Here is a 16,176-nt window from a genome sequence, read left to right as displayed (position 1 = left end):
CGGGGATTGACACGGAAGTCATGGAGCATCATCTGGCAGTCGATCCGAAGCATCGACCGACAAAAGAAAAAATCCGGAGTCATGCCCCGGAGAGGCAGAAGGCGATAGCCGAGGAAGTGGATAAGCTTCTCAAGGCCGGATTCATTAAGGAAGTCAATTATCCTGATTGGATTTTCAATATTGTTTTGGTCAAGAAAGCAAACGGCAAGTGGAGGATGTGTATAGACTTCAAAAAGCTGAATAAGGCTTGTCCAAAGGACAGCTACCCCCTTCCCAGAATCGACCAACTGGTGGACGCTACCTCAGGCCATGAGCTCCTCACTTTTATGGACGCGTTCTCCGGCTATAATCAAATTAGAATGACATCGGAAGATGAAGAAAAGACAACTTTCATCACTAATCGCGACCTTACTGCTACAGGGTCATGCCATTCGGCCTCAAGAATGCGGACGCAACCTACCAACGGCTGGTGAACAAAATCTTCAAAGAGCAGATCGGCCGAAACATGGAGGTCTACGTGGACGATATGCTTGTAAAAAGTAAGTCTTCCAGAAATCATGTCGCCGACCTCGAGGAAACCTTTGGCGCTCTTCAAAAGTATAGAATGAAGCTGAACCCAACTAAATGCGCTTTTGGGGTAACCTCAGGAAAGTTTCTGGGCTTCATGGTATCAGGGTGCGGGATTGAGGCCAATCCAGAGAAAATTCATGCCATCCAAGAGATGACCGCCCCAAAGTCGATCAAGGAGGTTCAGTGCCTCACAGGGAGGATAGCGGCTCTTAATCGCTTCGTCGCGAGGTCGGCCGAACGATGTTTGCCTTTCTTTCAAACCCTCAAGCAGCCGAAGAACTTCTGTTGGACCTCTGAATGCCAACAGGCGTTCGAAGAATTAAAAAACTACCTTAGCTCACCCCCGCTGCTGGCAAAGCCTGAACTTGGGGAGGAACTATTTTTATACCTGACGGTCTCTCCCATGGCCCTTGAGGCCGTCCTTGTCAAAGAAGAAATGAAAGTCCAGCGACCAGTCTACTACATTAGCCGCGCGCTGAGGGACGCCGAGACCAGGTACACCAAATTAGAAAAACTGACCTACGCCTTGTTGGTTGCAGCTCGGAGGCTCTGACCCTACTTTCAAGGGCACATCGTGACGCTACTCACCGATCAACCGATCAAGGCAGTTTTGCACCGGGCTGACGCCTCCGGAAGAATGGCAAAATGGGCGATCGAGCTCACGAAATTCGACATCGACTACAGACCTAGACCAGCAGTAAAGGCCCAAATATTGGCAGATTTCATAGTAGAGTGCACCATCCCAGAGGAGGCCGAACCTGAGCAAAGCAAAGTTGACGACCTGAAGTCTCAACCGAACTCCCCCAACGAAGGAGCCAATCCCTCCGATTGCTTTTGGACCCTCTATGTGGACAGATCTTCCAACATGGCAGGCGCGGGTGCAGGCCTGATCTTGGTCAGCCCGGAGGGAGTCATCGCGGAGTACGCTCTGCGTTTTGAGTTTCCCGCAACAAACAATGGAGCGGAATATGAAGCTCTGATCGCAGGATTAAGGATCGCCAAAGAGCTGGGAATAGGTCAACTCCGGGTACACAGCGACTCCCAACTAGTGGTGGGACAAGTCAGCGGGAGTTATGAAGCGCGGGAGGACAGTATGGCCAAATATCTTGAGAAAGTAAAGGAGCTTACCCCCGCCTTTAGCAGTTTCGACATCAGGCAGATTCCAAGGCTGGAGAATACCAGAGCCGATCTTCTCTCCAAGCTGGCGACATCGGCTCCGGCCGAATTGCCCAAAGGTGTCCTCTTTGAAGTTCTAAAACATCCGAGTACAGAAGAATCACGGCCCGTAATGGAGATCGACCACGAGCCCAGCTGGGTCGACCCGCTGATAACCTATCTTAGAGATGGAGTTCTCCTCCAGGACGCGAAGGAGGCTCGGAAGCTCCGAAATCAAGCCTCCCGGTACATCCTTTATGAGGGCAAATTGTATAAAAGATCATACTCCTTGCCCCTCTTAAGATGCCTCCGGCCCTCGGAAGCTGACTATGCCTTATGGGAAGTACACGAGGGAGTTTGCGGAAATCATTTGGGAGCTAGATCTTTATCCCACAAGCTACTCCGCCAAGGATATTACTGGCCAACGATGCATCATGATTCGATTGAATATGTTAAAAAGTGTGATCGATGCCAGAGATACGCCAACGTCCAGAGACAGCCCACCACCGAGCTCACACCCTTGAGTGCCCCATGGCCTTTTGCACAATGGGGGATGGACATCCTTGGCCCCTTTCCCATGGCGTCTGGACAAAGAAAGTTTCTCCTTGTAGCGATCGACTACTTCACCAAATGGGTTGAAGCCGAACCACTAGCAAAAATCACAGAAGCGAAAGTACAAGATTTCGTCTGGAAGTCAATTATATGCAGGTTGGGTCTGCCTAGAACCCTAATCACTGATAATGGACGGCAATTCACGGGAGCAAGATTCGTCGAATTTTGTGAAGATCTAAACATCTCCCACAACTTCACATCAGTAGCCCATCCTCAGGCGAACGGCGAAGCTGAGGTGACTAACAGAACCCTTTTGCAGGGGATTAAGACAAGGCTTGAAAAAGCAAAAGAAACTTGGGCGGACGAGCTTTATCATGTGCTATGGGCGTATCGAACTACCCAAAGGTTACCTACGGGGGAGACCCCCTTAGGGATTAAGACAAGGCTTGAAAAAGCAAAAGGAACTTGGGCGGACGAGCTTTATCATGTGCTATGGGCGTATCGAACTACCCAAAGGTTACCTACGGGGGAGACCCCCTTTGCTTTAGCCTTCGAAACGGAAGCCGTCATCCCGATCGAGCTTAAACTCCCGTCGGCACGAGTCGTGGCATTCGACGAACACCAAAATTCACAAAGTCTTAGAGCCAACCTCGACCTACTGGAAGAAAGACGGGAGATCGCTCAGGTTCGAATGGCAGCCTACAGACAGAAAGTTGCTCGATATTACAACGCCCGGGTCAAGAACAAAGCCTTTAAAGCAGGAGATCTAGTGCTTCGACGAGCTGCTGTCTCGCAACCTCAGGACCGGGGGAAACTCGCCCCAAACTGGGAGGGACCTTATGAGGTCAAAGAAGTAGTCCGGCCCAGAACTTATTATCTTAAGGAGCTCGGAGGAGCCGACCTCCCGCGACCGTAGAGCTCAGAAAACTTACGGATGTACTACCAGTAACTTCGTTTTAATCAAAAATCGCATACCCATATGTCTTTGGACAATTCAAACAAACTGTATCAAAAGCAAAAGGGCAACCTCATAAAGTCGAAGGTCCTGTTCCATTTAGACCGGATGGGGGGAGAGGCCTTACAACGCCCATATGTGCCCCCACAGCCCTGTTAGGGACAGGAGGAGAACCTCGCCCTAACTTGAGCAAAGTCGAAGGCCCGGTTCCATTTAGACCGGATGGGGGGAGAGGCCTTACAACGCCCATATGTGCCTCCACAGCCCTGTTAGGGACAGGAGGAGAACCTCGCCCTAACTTGAGCAAAGTTGAAGGCCCGGTTCCATTTAGACCGGATGGAGGGAGAGGTCTTACAACGCCCATATGTGCCCCGACAGCCCTGTTAGGGACAGGAGGAGAACCTCGTCCTAACTTGAGCAAAGTCGAAGGCCCGGTTCCATTAGACCGGATGGGGGGAGAGGCCTTGCAACGCCCATATGCGCCCCCACAGCAATGTCAGGAACAGGAGGAGGACCTCGTCCTGACATGAACAAAGTCAAAGGCCCGGTTCTTTTAGACCGAATGGGGAGAGAGGCCCTGCAACGCCCATATGCGCCCCCCAAGAGGAAAACCTTGCCCTAGCTTAAGCAACTTCGACCGGTGGTAAGCCCAGCCCGGACTCCTACTGGAGCCGGGCTCCATCACCAACTTCGACTACATGACAGCTCCGCCCGAACTCCTACGGGAGCCGGGCTCCATCACCGACATCGACTACAGGACAACTCCGCCCGGACTCTTACGGGAACCGAGCTCCATCGCCAACCTCGACTGCCGGTAAGCCTCGTCCGGACTCTTACGGGAGCCGGACTCCACCGACAACAGCAACTGCCGGTAAGCCTTGTCCGGACTCCTACGGGAGCCGGACTTCGCCTATGACCTTGATTGCAGGAAGACTTCGCCCTGACTCCTACGGGAGCCGGGCTCTGTCCACGACGCCAAGGAAGGCTCTGCCCGGACTCCTACGGGAGCCGGGCTCCGCCCACAACTCCAACTTCGAGAGGAATTCTCCGTTCGGACTCCCACGGGAGCCGAACTTCGCCTCGGCTTCAGCGGAGAAAAACTCCAAGCGAAAAAGGAAGGCAATGGATTGCAACAGTGACGATTGGAAAACAAACAGCGCCCGAGGTATAAAAACCCTGTCACAGCAAGGATTGGGACTCCCGATGGGAGTCCCAGCTTTCAAGGAAGCTTTCGGTGCAAAATAAGACAACTCCCTTAGGGTGACAGAGGCTCAGATCCCCGAATTCAAGCCCTAGGAGGGACCCCGGGCCCGAATGGCCCCAAGCGAACCTGCAGCCATTGACGGAATGACAACCGGATATCTTCGAACGGTGTAAAAATCGAAAAGGAGCTCGGCAAATAACAACCCTACACGAATAAAAGAGGTCGTCGATGACCTTAGGACGACATGAAAAAGAAAAGAAGAAAAGGAGGAAGAAAGAGGAAAAGAAAATGAAGAAGTTCGACAGACAACTATTCGATGCAAGATGCAGACAAGGTAACAAAATCTCCTTTTCATTTAATAAGATATACGTTACAAGATCCGGTGGGTCAAGAAAAAAAAAAGAAGATATACATCATTGCAAGCCTCGCGAACACGGCTTGAAAAGGATATACCAGAGGCCGCTCCAAGCTGCAAACTCCTCTTCCCATCTCTGTCCTTCTCAGCCGCGTTCTCCAGTGCGTGTAATGGACCTATCGGCTCTCGTCCCGTCTCGCTTCGCTCCATCTCCGAAGTCCCAACCCTAGGGGGAAAAGGGTGGGATAGATTCCCGGGGGCGGTAAGGGCAACGGTAGCAGTGACGAAGACCTGTTTCAAGAAGAGCCAGAGTCACCTTGGAGGCAACAGTGATGCCAAAGATATGCTCCATCTCCGAATGCTCCGCGACAGCCGCCACCCAAAATGCTCCGGCAAGGTCGGCATGCGCTACTTCCACCGTCCCCGCAACAAATTCCACTGCCCCACCGTCGACGCCGATCGCTTCTGGTCCCTCGGCCCCAAGGCATCAAAGATCCCGCCACAGCTTATGACGACAGCTCTGCCCTCTTGACCGGTATCACCCCACCTTGCTACTCCAAAATTCTCGGGCAGAATAACTTTACCGACGGCCCTCGTTATTAAACCCCTGTTGTTGAAGGAATTCTTCCTTGAGCCCCCTTTGAAACGACGGGGATCCTCACCGACCGCTGTTCTCCTCCTCGCCTTCCTCCAAGCCCTAGACATCCCTTCAAGGATGGCCTCCGGGGTAGAGGACATGGCGTGGGAACCCCTTAGAGAAGAATTGGGGGGCTGAAGACAGCAAGGACCGGTGCGGGGGAAGTAGCTGAGTAGCTAGGCTCTCAGATGAAAGAAGGGTGCCGTCTTCTCGGCAGAATGAAACCCCGAAGGGAGAGTAGGGGGTTTAAATAGCCAGCGAATCTTAGCGCAGTTATGGCAGTGGGCGTACCTGGGCCAACTGATGCATGCCACGTGTTCCGCATGTCCCCCTCACCGCTATCAAGGATTGACCGTTCGCAGATTTTCGTAGCGCGATGCTTGGGATCGCGTTTCGGCGGGAGTTCCGAAAAGACTCTTCAGATCACCTTAACCAGAAAAAGAGTTCCGATATGCACACATTTAATGCCAAAGTATCTGGGAGCGGCGGTGCGCAGGATTCGAGGGGACGGTTTCGGCTGTGCCCATCTCTCTGTACTTCCTTCATTCGAAATTCGAACTCGAAAGTAGGGGGACTGGTGTTGGGTATGAGATACCCACAGCCGAAGCCCTCAGCAGAATCAGCTCCAGGAAAACTCCACCCGGGCTCCTACGGGAGCCGGGCTTCTCCCTCGACTCCAACAACTGCAGACAGACTTCGTCCGGACTCCTACGGGAGCCGAACTCCGCCGACAACTTCGACCGCAAGTAGACTCCGCCCGGACTCCTACGGGAGCCGGGCTCCGTCCTCAACATCAACCGCTGGCAAGCCCCGTCCGGACTCCTACGGGAGCCGGACCCTGCCTTTGACTTTAATTGCAGGAAGACTCCGCCCGGGCTCCTACGGGAGCTGGGCTTCTCCCTCGACTCCAACAACTGCAGACAGACTTCGTCCGGACTCCTACGGGAGCCGAACTCCGCCGACAACTTCGACCGCAAGTAGACTCCGCCCGGACTCCTACGGGGGCCGGGCTCCGTCCTCAACATCAACCGCTGGTAAGCCCCGTCCGGACTCCTACGGGAGCCGGACCCTGCCTTTGACTTTAATTGCAGGAAGACTCCACCCGGGCTCCTACGGGAGCCGGGCTTCGCCCTCGACTCCAACGACTGCAGACAGACTTCGTCGGAGCCGAACTTTGCACCTGACTTTAGTTGCAGGGGGCTCCGCCCGGATCCCTACGAGAGCCGGGCTCCACCCGAGAGGACTCCGCCCGGACTCCTACGGGAGCCGAACTCCGTCATCAGCTCCGACCACTGCCGAGCTTCAGCCGATGGATCTGCATTCCCAGGCTGTATTAACAGCCATGATTCTTCTCCACTCCCTGCGGCGGACCCTACGCGACCCCATTACTCTCTGACAGGCTGTATCAACGGCCATGATTCTGCTCCACTCCCTGCGGTGGGTGCTGCGTGACTCCACTACTCCCTGGCAATTAGCGGCAACGGACGCCGCTCCACTACCTGCAACAGGCTCCACGTGGCAGGCCATAGCAATAGCCACGGGTCTACTCCACTACTCTTCGCAGCAAATTCCGTCTGATTCTGGGCAGCCGTCTGCCAGACGGTTACAGGCGTCGCTGTCAATCTGCTGCCCCCTCCGTCTATAAAAGAAAAACCCCAGATACGTTATTCCATAAGCTCTCGTCTTTTTATCTAAAAACTCTGCTAAATTCTCCGTTCGAGCGCTCCATTCTTGTTGAGGCAGAGAACTGACTTGAGCATCGGAGGATCTTGCCGGAGCAACCCCACCTCCGATTTAGACTTCCTTTGCAGGTTCCGGCGGCGACCGCGACTTTCCCAACTCCAGCTTCACCGGCGCAAGCGGATTTTTGCACCAACAAACAAGATGAACAAAGTTTATTTTGGTCAGAGGCAGTAATGGGATACTTTATTGTCTGCAGATACATTAATTTTAAATATCTAGCACATGTTCATTTAAAATACATCATGCTTAGGTATATAGGGGCGAAGTTGCTCAGGATCCCTAAAATGTGCAATACTGTAAAATAAAGAAAAGAACAAGAAAACCGAATAACATAAATAGATTTTATTCAACAAAATAAATAATTAGATAGTGTTTTTCTGCAAAATTCATGAATTTAAGAGCATGATTGATTATGGATCCCTAAAATATGCAATACTGTAAAATAAAGAAAGAACAAGAAAATTGAATAACACAAATCGATTTTATTCAACAAAATAAATAATTAGATAGTTTTTTTCTGCAAAATTCATGAATTTAGGAGAATGATTGATTATGGATTTTGTTTCACTATTGACTTAATAATTTTTGAGTAATTTGCCACCATCATCTTATGGGATTCAAAGTGTTACTTAACATCCTCGTGGGAAAATGAAATAAAAAAATAAGTTTAAGCAATTTAAAGATGTAGAGGGGTACTAAATCTCTCCATTAAGGAAAACAATATAATAATTTTGAGTAGTTTATTTTTCTTGTTAATGGCAAATAAGATAATTTTTTCATAAAATTGATTAAATCAAAAGATATAAAATATTAGATTGAGATTGGGCTTTGAACCCATGCCTTTCAGATACTTCTTCTATTTCAAAATTAAACAGCTCTAAGTATTTTTTCCATGAAACGGATTTTTAAAAAAGAAAATATAAAAAATGGCATGTTGAGAGTGGGATTTGAACCCACGCCCTTTCGGACCAGAACCTTAATCTGGCGCCTTAGACCAACTCGGCCATCTCAACAATTTTTGGTTGATGTCTTTCGATTAAAAAATTAAATTTAACTAACCTATTTCCGCCCCACTCAGGCCGCTTATGGAGTTTCGGTTACAAGCTCGATCTAGATATAGGCCATGTATGTTAGGAAAATGCTGCTGAGGTTTGTTTGGTTATATTGTTAGTTTTATATATTGATGTGGTGCTGGAGATGTACGGGAACAACTTGTATTATACTCAACTCAAACCCATCCAGCCCAGCCTACTTATTAGGCAGGGTTGGGCTGAGGTTTTATTAATTTTGGACTTAGTTCAAGATATTCCAAATCGATCTCAAACAAGGTTTGATTAAGATTGACCTTGAACTCGATCCTAACCCAACCCTTGGCCACTTGATCTAATCCAACATCATATATAGAAAAATAAATAATTTATATTTATATTTTTATGAAGTAATTATATATCTATACATAAAATAATTATTCATCTTTAGTCTTGTTTTTAGTTTTGTTAGATTGTGTTAGTTTATCATCAAAATTGATAAGTCTTGGGACCTCAATCTAACAAAAATACTCCAAAACACTCCAAACTTTTCTCTACCCTAAAAGTTTTGTTTTTTTTTTTTTGAAGGAATCATAAAAATTTTATTCAATCCAATCGAATTTAATTAACATGGTACAACTTAACATGACCAACTCAATCTGATCCAACTTACCTGAGTTGGAGCCTATAGTGAGGTACATCATCATCTAGTTACAGGAGTCAACAAGATCTACTATTCAGGAGGGTCATTAGATTCGATGCAGAATACTTTGGCCATTATAGATATGACTAAATAGAGTTCAGAGAGAGATCTACCACATTAGAAAGATAGATTATCTATCAAATTTTGAAGGTCATAATTTGATCATATGACATTTGATTGAGATTTTTTTTAATTAAATAATTTCTCGAGATCTACAATGCGACACCTCACCATAAACGAGGCAGCTAAGCTAGTGATCATAATCAAATTTTATCATTTGGGTCCTAAAATAGCTAGTTAAAATAAATTTTTTTTTCAAAAAAGATTTTGACTGAGTGCATCTTCCAATGTAGAAAAAATTATGCCACACTTTAAATTTGGGACGTAATACGGTTATGCTACTATGAAATATAGCTCACGATAACATAAAGTCGACGATCGCATTCATCAAATAAAATATAATAATAAGGTTCAATTCTAATCATGTATTAAGTAATTAAACTAAGACTGGTTCAAAGCATCAAATCCAAACTAAAATTATCAAAATTCATAATCATCAAAATTTATAAAATATTTATTACAAGTCCATAATCATCCAATAAACTAAAATTTAGCTACAAAATTTTTAAGCTTGCTAACACAAACCCCAAACCTAGATCATCTATTCTTCTGTAAAAGAAAAAGAAGAATAAAAAATATGAGCCATATCGGCTCAATAAGTAAAACCTACATGTTCTTACTAGATCAAGCATAAGTTGTTCATGTGAATAATGCATCAATTAGAGAAAATAACAAGTATTACAAAAATAGAGCATTCATAGTACTATACCATAAAATAAGTTACAAAGCATATTATGCATGCTCAAATCATTAACAGTTCATAAACAATAATCTATTATCTAAATAAAATCACAAGTTGATTTTTCTTATAGTCATATCATAGTGCAAAGTATTGCTCTTAAATATTTATACTACAGTCATTTTATATCAATGATAGGATTCATATTTTTAATAGACAAAGTTCTTATTTCGTGTACTAACTTTATATCTACTAGCAGGATTTATATTCATGTGGATGCTAGCTCTGAATATTATTTTTCTCAATTCTAAAAATTTATATACACTACAAGGGAAGAGATTTTTAGTGACAAATTTATTTGTGACAGAAATAATTTTCATCGCAAATATGAATGTTAACGATGAAAAAAAATTCATCATAATAATAAAATATTTATGATGATTCCAAATTTTTATCTTAAATAAAAAAATTAACGATGAAAAAATAACTTCCGTAGTAATAAATAGCATATTTTGACGAATATTTTATCATAAATAAAAAATTATTTTTTAAATTATAAATATATAAATATTAGCGATGAAAATATTTTCATCGGCAATAGTCAAAATTTTTGAAACGAAAATCACATTTTCATCGTCAATAATCCTTATTTATGACTAAAAATTTTCATCACTAATAAGCCAAAAAAATAAAAATAGATATTTTTAATTATTTACGATGCAAATTTATGTCATAAATAATTTCATTATTTATGATGAAAGATGATTTTGTGTCGCAAATAAGAATTATTAATAAAAAAATTTTCATCGTTAATACTTTAAAAAGTTAGATAAATTAAAAATTTAAAATATAAAATTTATTTGATGAAAATAAAAATATCATAGATAAGTAGAATATTTGTGATAAAATATATTTTTTCATCAAAAAATATTGATAATTTATGATGAAATATTTGTCGCTAATAACTGAGAAATAAATAAAAGTAAAAATTTAAAAAGTAAGTATTTGCGACTTAAGAAAAATATTCATTGCTAATAAGATATTTTTCATGATAAAATTTTTTAATCATAAATAATTAAAAAATAAAAAACTAAAATAAATTACAAACTATTTATGATAAAAGTATATGCATCGCTAATAGTTCAATTATTAGCGACAGAAACATATTTTCCATCACCAATAAGCATGTTTTAAAAATTTAAAAATAAAAGATAATTTTTGATGAAAACTATTCATCATAAATCATGAATTATTTACGATGATAAATCATTTTATGTCACAAATCGTTAATTATTTATGACGTAAATTTTTCATCATGAATATTTAAAAAATAAAAAATTTTAAATTTCAAAAAATTAAACTATTAGCGATGGATATAAGGCTTTCTGTCGTTAAAAGGTTTTTTAATGATGAAAAATTTATCGTAATATTTTAAAAATTTTAAAAAATTAAAAAAACTTTATATTGAAGGATATATATTATAATAATTTTTTTATATTTATAAAAAATTATAAGATAGTTTTAAAAAATAATATGTAAAAATAAAGTTATGTAGAATATTAAATATGTGTATATAAAAGGCATGCACGTGAAAAGCCATGGCCTATGAAGATTATATTGTCGCAAATGTTGGGGTATGGAAGGTCAAAGGGTGGTCCAGAATAAAAATGATGGTAAATCTAAAGATGGTAGAGTTGTACCCTTGGGTATCTGCATTATTATATATATATACATCATGGTAAATCTGATCTGTCTCGGACCCAGAGATAGCAGCATGTAGGAGGAAGAGGAGAACACTCACAGTTGGTAATTAGATTTTGATTCTTTTGTATATCTTGTTACAGTATTGTTCAATTATCCTCTATACTTTTTGTCCTCTTTAAGTATCTATGTAGAGTGCATTGCATACAAGCAAATGGTATTGAACATGTTAATGGGATGCATAAGGCCTCGTTGGCTAAGTTTTCTTGCTTTTTCCATGATAGCCCATTGGGTACCAGAGTTCATGTTCCTGCATGTTCCAATCTACATCCGATCGGAACTGCTGCTCTTTTTTTTTTAGTAAAATCACTTTGAACCTAAAATCACTTTAAAAAGATATGTGTATATATATACATATATACATATACACACATATATATCATATATATATATATATATATACACACACACACATATATATATATTATTGCTTTATTGTGGCTAAGAGATGAATGAAAAATAATGGAAAAAATAATATGGGGAACAAGACTTGATCAGGAGAAATTCTTTTTTAAATAAAAATTAATTTTTATTGATTATTAGTGGAAAAAAAATTTTCTCACTAATTATGTAATTAGTGATGAAATTCTATATTTTCATCATAAATAATATTTTTTGGGGTGAATTTTTCTAGCGAGAAATTTTTTTTGACGAAAACTATTAGCGATGAAAAATATTTTCATCACTAATAATCTTATTAGCGACAAAAATTTCTTTTTCATCGTAAATATTTTTTTCGTTCAATCTATTTGCGATGAAAATTTATTATTAGCGACTAAAATTTACGTCGCTAATACCTCATGTCCCATCAACTCCCATCAAAATCCTTTTTCTTCCTCATTCTCCCCCGGCAGTCCGGCTTCTTCTCCCCCTCCCGCGAGCTTCCTCGTTCCCCCCAGTATCTGGCTTCTTCTCCCCCCCAGCGAGCTTCTCCCCCCCGAGTCCTGCGTGCCGTGCCTCTGATGTCTCCACTGCTGTCACCGCCATCGAGGTGAGTCGACTTCATCTTTTTTTTTCTTTTGGGGTGGGTTCGGGCCGGGACGGGGAATGGCCCGGGGGCCGGCGCACCTGGGCCGGGACGGCAGGCCGCTGCCATGGGGCCTGCGGGCCACGACCATATTGGGCCTGCGTGTCGGGCCTGCAGGCCGGGCCGACGATGGCAGGCCAGGGCCGTGTCGGCAAGCCAGAGCCGGAGCCCGTGACATCGACTCTTCATTTTTTTTAGGGGGTGGGTTCAGGCCGGGGACGGAGAACAGCATGGGGCTAGCATGCCGTGGTAGGCGCACCATGGCCGGTGTGCCGGGGATGGTGCACCTAGGTCGGGATGGTGGGCCGCAGCCACATGGGGCCTGCGGGCTGCGATCACGTGGGAACTGCAGGCCGGGCCGGCGACGGTGGGTCGGGAGGGGCCTGGGTCGGGGCCGACAGCCGAGCTAAGACGATGAGCCAGGATGGGGTCGGGGCCTCCAGGCCGGGTCAACGATGGTGGGCCGGGGAGGGGTGGGCTGAGGCCAGTGAGCTAGAGCCGGAGCTGGCAACGGCGAGTGGGGCGTGGCTGTGCCGGGGATGGTGGGTCGGGCCTGGGTTGGGTGGGTCGGGCCTATTTGGGTTGGTCAGGCCGGGTCCGGTCGGGCTGGTGTGGGTCGGGTGGAGCCAGGTCGGGTTGGGCTGGGGTCGGGGACGGTGGAGCCGGGTGGGGCGGGTCGGGTTGGGTCGGGTCGAGTTGGGGCTGGTCGGGTGAAGCCGGGTCGGGTCTGGTCGGGCTGGGGCGGGTCAGGCCGGGATGGGGGGTTGGGGATGGTAGGGTCCGGGCGGGTCGGTTCAGATTCGGATCGAGATGGGGCGGATCGGGCCGGGTCAGGTCAGGTGGGACGAGTCGGGTGGAGCCGGGTCAGGTCAGGCTGGGATGGGTCGGTGGAGTGGGGCAGGTCGAGTCGGGTCGGGTTCGGTCCGTGTCGGGCTGGGCTAGGGCAGGTGGGGTCGAGTTGGGGCGGGTCAGGTCAGATCTTCATGAGGATGAAATATGATGCTGAAATTATTATAATTGTTGCATATTATTTTTTAGTATTACTGCTGAAGTTAGTTAATTATTTAACTAATTATTTTTCACTAACATAATGCACATTGCTGTTACTTGTTATAATTAAATTATTTTATGTATTTTTGTATGCTGCTGAAATTATAAATAAAAAAAATATTTTTATTTTAGAAAAAAATTTATTAAATTTTTGATCCAAAAATTTTAATATAAAGTTATTTTTTTTGATAAATTAGAAATCCATCTTCGAATACACGTTCAAAGATGGTACTTAAATTATATTGAACCGTAGATTCTCGTTCAAGTTTCGATCTTCATCGAGATCGAAACTTGGATGTCCCGTATTGAACTTTTTAAAAAATAATAATATTATTGTTGTTAATAGTTTATATTTATTTTAGTATTAGTATTCAGTAGTTATCTATCCATTGTTCTCTGGATATATGGTGGATAGGGTGCGTGGGCACCATATTCACATCATATACTTGGAGAACCATGGGAGATACTGCCAAAATTTTCATAAAAATAAGATAAAATATCCACTAATAACAATAACGAGATTATTATTTTTCTAAAGGGATAGGACCACACTGTTAGTAATGATTTGAAAAGAATAGGATCATGCATTTTTACTTCATAAAAGGATAGGGCCACACATTTTCTGTGTTAATGTTCAGTTTGCATGTCTTTTTTAATATGTGTTATTTTGCATGTTCAGTCTGCATATCTGGATCCGGGTCGGGATTTTGGCTGGAATTGGAACGTGATTCAGTCCGAAATTTGGATTGGGATCCTGAATACCATGAAACTTTTTTTGTTGTTAATGATTTTGTGTTTATTGTTAGATGAATATCAACAAAAGTTGGATGAATGTTAGAGATATTTTTTTGCCTGAATATCGAAAAGAGTTCAAGATTTTATTGACTTTGTACGCATAAGATTGACAGTGCTAGTCGGATAAAGTATCCATGTAAGAGATATGTCAATATGATATATCATCACATAACACTTGTTGAGGAGCATTTGCTACAATATGGTATGGATAAGAAGTATACTTGTTGAACATGACATGGGAGAGGTGATCGAATGAGGTAGTGTGTGACGATGATGATACTGAAGATGATAGTGATGCGTGGACCTATCGAATATAATGGTATAAAGAATTGTTAGATGATTTACATCAAGGTGCTTGTTCAAATGTAGCATGAATACTGCTGCATCTGAAAGCAATTCTGATTATGAACATAATATCCAGCTTGAGGTAGAAGGATCTCTGAACAGTTTACAAAGCTTGTAAGGGATGCACGAGAGCCACTTTATCCAAATTATATAAAATTTTTCAAGTTACAGTTTTTGATAAAATTACTTCATATTAAAATCGTGAACTGATGGAGTCAAAAGTTATTTGATCAAATTTTAACATTGATTAAAGCAACTCTACTCGATGGAGAGAGACTGTCGAAATTATATTCTGAAGCAAAAATATACATGCGAAAAATGAAACTTGGCTATACTCCTATATATGCCTGCAAAAATGACTGCATATTATTTTATAAGGATAACGAACAAGTAACTGAATATCCGAATTATGGTGAGCCTAGATAAAAATCGATAATAGGAATAGAAAAAAGATACCTCAAAAGATTTTGAGATATTTTTCATTGATTCCAAAACTTCAAAAGTTGTATATGTCCACAAAGACAGCTGAAGAAATGAGATGACATTATGAGCAATGGGTTTCGGAGGAGAATATACTTAGCTAGCTGACCGACTCTTTAGTGTGGAAAACTTCGATGCAAAGTATCCGCACTTTGCGAGTGACCCACGCAATATCAGGCTTGGTCTAGCGACAGATGGATTTAATCCCTTTGGCAATATGAGTACCTCTTACAGCATGTGGCTTGTGATGCTAGTTGTATATAATATGTCACCTTGGAAGTGCATAAAGAACCATTTATTTTTATGTCACTGTTGATTTCGGATCGAAAGTACCAGATAATAAATTGATGTATATCTACAACCTTTAATTGATGATCTGAAGGAGTTATGGAAAATGGGGTACATGAAGGAATCAGATCTAGGATTTCAGGATTAGATCTTGAAATTTTTTCAAGATCAGCAGTGGAAACTAAAATAAATCAAATTTATCTTATAAAATTAGAAAATCTCTAGATCTAAGATCCTATTACATGATTATTACATGGTATTAAATCAAAAATTAAAATATAAAGAGCAAGAACTACATGTTGATTATATCAAATATTTCTATACTACATCTAATGTATGTAAAATATAATAGATCAGATCTATTACCTTGCAAGTTAGACATTCTAACTTTGCTGATCCAGGCTTGAGGATGATGTTGTGAGCCGCACATACGTTCGTCCTCTAGGAGTCGTCCATACGAGCCCACGAATCACGATTAGAAGTTCTGATCCAGAAATCAGCACAGTATGCTAGTATGTGCTGATCCTTCTTCGATGGTCGATCAGATGCCTCCTTCTTCTTGATTTGAACTCTTCCAAAATGAGAAGTAGGAGAAAGAGTTTTAGATATGAGATACTCTTAGAAAACTCACAGATGGAGGAAGGGAAGAGGTAAACTCAGCAACCCTAGAAGAAGATCCTCTTCTTCTTCTCTTTGCTCTCACCTAGATACTTAGTTTTGTGTCTATTA

General features: G+C 42.9%; 1 non-coding gene across 1 annotated transcript; it reads right to left on the bottom strand.

The window, feature by feature from the left end:
* Positions 1–8,103: 8,103 nt before the first annotated feature.
* TRNAL-AAG (transfer RNA leucine (anticodon AAG)) lies at positions 8,104–8,184 on the bottom strand. Its single transcript has one exon. It is a non-coding gene; the product is annotated as a tRNA-Leu (tRNA).
* Between the last annotated feature and the right edge of the window lie 7,992 nt (positions 8,185–16,176).

The sequence above is a fragment of the Elaeis guineensis genome, chromosome 11, assembly GCF_000442705.2.
Source record: "Elaeis guineensis isolate ETL-2024a chromosome 11, EG11, whole genome shotgun sequence".
Classification (NCBI taxonomy): Eukaryota; Viridiplantae; Streptophyta; class Magnoliopsida; order Arecales; family Arecaceae; genus Elaeis; species Elaeis guineensis.
Note: the sequence above shows the minus strand (reverse complement) of the source record. Positions and strands in the feature narration are given on the sequence as shown.